Below are 2,500 nucleotides of genomic sequence, written 5' to 3'. Positions count from 1 at the left end.
GTCCCGCACTCTGCGCCGCGGGGCCGAGCACGGGGCTCGGCCCGCCGGCGGGTGCACGGCCCTCCCGAGGCCGCGCTCGCTCGCCGAGAGCCCGCTGCCGATTCCACCGCTGCCGGTGGGGGACCGCCTCCCCCCGTCTCTCCCCTCTCGCCTCTGCTGGTGCCCGCTCCGCTGCCGGTGCCCGTCTCCGGGAGCCGCGGCCCGCCCCCCCCCGCCCCCCCACCCCACGGCGCTCCGCTGCCGCTGGGGGGGAAGGGGAAGGGGGGGGGGGTCCGGCCCAGGGGAGGGCCCGGCGGGAGCGGGCGGCAGTGCGTGTGAGGGGCGGCGGGGCTTGGCTACTCCCCGGCGCCCGCGGGAGAGGAAGCGGCGGGCGCGGAGGCGAGGGAGACGGCCCTCCGGGTTGGGACGGGTCCCACGGGTCCCCACCCCTAAGCTGTGGGGGGCGGACCCGCGGCGGGCTGCGGCGGAGCAGCCCGTCCGCAGAGACCTGCGGGGGCAGGCGTTCCGGGATGGCGCGCGGGGCGGGCGCCGGGCCCCCGAGCGGGGGGCGTCGCGTTGAGGCCAAGCGAGGCGACGGTTCGTGCCCGAGTGGGCGGCCCGAGCCACGGCTCTCCTCCCGGGTGCAGCTGCCACCCGGCGCCGGGTTACTGAGGGAAACCCCGGGCCCTGGGAGGAGGACGAGGTCGTGGCGGCGGGTGTCGGGCGCACCCCGCGGGCGGACGCTCCGCCGAGGGGCGCGGGGGCCGGCTGGCGGGTGCCGGGTTCCCCCTCCGCGTCCCGTCTCGTCGCCGCTGCCGAGGCTGCCGCCGTCGCCGCGAGGCGGCGGCGGCCCGGTGGCGGGCGGCGGCGGGGGAGGCACCCCCGCGGGGATTTCAGGTCGTTTCCCTCACCCCAGGGCCAGGTACCTAGCGCCCGCGCTTCTCCTGCCCCCCCCTCGGTGACCCACCCGTGTGGTCCCGTGTGCCAGCGTGCTCCTCCCGGGTGCCGCACCGTGCGCGCCGCACCGGCCGTGCCTTCCCCCCCCCGCCTCGGCTTCCCCCCACCCCGGTCCTTCCTCCCCCGCGGTGGGGGTGGGGGGGGCGGGGAGGGAGGGAGCGAGCGAGAGAGGGGAGAGGGCCTCCGGCCACCGCGGCCGCCGGCAGCCGCCCCGGGCAGGGATGGCCATGGGCCCCGGGCTCCGGGCCCGAGGGTTCTCGGTTGGAGAGCCGGGCGGAGGTTTAAAGACTCGGGCGGCCCGATGCGACTCGCGGAGGCGGCCGGGCGTGCTGCCGGAGGGCCGGGGGGTCGGCGCGCGCGGGCGCCGCGCCCCCCCATGCCAGCCGGCGCGCCCCGCGCTCGCCCCGCGGGCAGCCGGGACGGAGAGGGGTTACCCTGCCCCCTCTCTCCGCGGTCTGGTCTCGGCGGAGAGACGCCGCGCGGTCGGCCTAGTTGCCGGCCTGCCTCGAGCGTTGCGAGCCGGGCGCGAGCGCGTGCTCGCCGCCGGGAGGGCGAGCCCCCACCGCGGGTGGTGCGGGCGCCGAGCCTCCGCGCGTCTCCTCCTTCTCCCTGGCCGGTGCTTCTGGGTCTTCCGCCGTGGCCGCCGTCGGCGGCGCCCTACCCTACGCGCCCGCCCCGGCACTCTGCCGTCCGGGGCGCCCGCCTCGCTCTGCCCCGCCCGGCTCCGCCAGGCAGCGGGGGGGCGGTGGTGGGGCGGCGGCGGGGGCGGCCCGCCCCGCTCTCCGCGTGGAGACGGGGAGAGCGGGCGCCGTCCCCGTCCGTGCCGCCTTGCCCGCCTGCCCGCCGCCGGGCGTCTGTCCGCGGAGGGGACGGGCGAGCGCGTGGCGTCACCCGCGAGGCGGTGTGTGCGGGCGCGCGGGGGTGTGGGCGCCGCGGCGGCGGCGGCGGCGGCGGTCGAGCCGGAGGGCCGGCGAGGCGAGCGAGGAGCTGGGAAGCGCGGGGCCGGCGGGCCGCAGGCGCGCGGGCGGCGGGGCGACGCCGCTCCCGGTGGCGGCCGGGCTCTGACGCCTGGGGCGGGGGGGGGGTGGTCTGCGGGGACGGACCCCCCCCAACATCCCGAGGCAGGCGGTGTGGCCGGCCCGCCGCTCCCTGCCGGGCCAGACCGAGCCGGGCGCCTGGGCCGGACTCGAAGCGAGACAGGGTTTGTCCCCAGGTCGGGAGCGAGGGCTCCCCGCCCTTCTCGTTCGGGTTTGCCCTTCGTTTCCCCCCCCCCCCCTTTCTCTGTGCTTGTACGGTCAGTGAGGCAAGCCCCTCTCTTTCTCTCGCTCTCTCTCTCCTTCCGTCTCTGCCGTCCCTTGCTCAGCAGCCGGCGTCGGCGTGAGGAAGGGCGGTGGGGCGGAGGAGGAGGGGGCGGAGGAGGGGGGGCCCCCCAGGGGCTGCGAAAGCTGCCCGGTCCCCCCGCGCGCGCGGCGGGGACCGAAACCGAGACAACTCTTAGCGGTGGATCACTCGGCTCGTGCGTCGATGAAGAACGCAGCTAGCTGCGAGAATTAATGTGAATTGC

General features: G+C 79.1%; 1 non-coding gene across 1 annotated transcript in view; it reads left to right on the top strand.

Annotated features, from left to right (window-relative positions):
- The first annotated feature begins 2,425 nt into the window (after positions 1-2,425).
- LOC135327115 (5.8S ribosomal RNA) overlaps positions 2,426-2,500 on the top strand; it is a 153-nt gene continuing 78 nt past the window's right edge. The window contains exon 1 of the ribosomal RNA XR_010387176.1: positions 2,426-2,500. This exon is cut by the window's right edge and continues 78 nt beyond it. This is a non-coding gene — a ribosomal RNA (5.8S ribosomal RNA).

This window comes from Dromaius novaehollandiae, unplaced genomic scaffold (genome assembly GCF_036370855.1).
Source record: "Dromaius novaehollandiae isolate bDroNov1 unplaced genomic scaffold, bDroNov1.hap1 HAP1_SCAFFOLD_229, whole genome shotgun sequence".
Taxonomy (NCBI): Eukaryota; Metazoa; Chordata; class Aves; order Casuariiformes; family Dromaiidae; genus Dromaius; species Dromaius novaehollandiae.
Note: the sequence above shows the minus strand (reverse complement) of the source record. Positions and strands in the feature narration are given on the sequence as shown.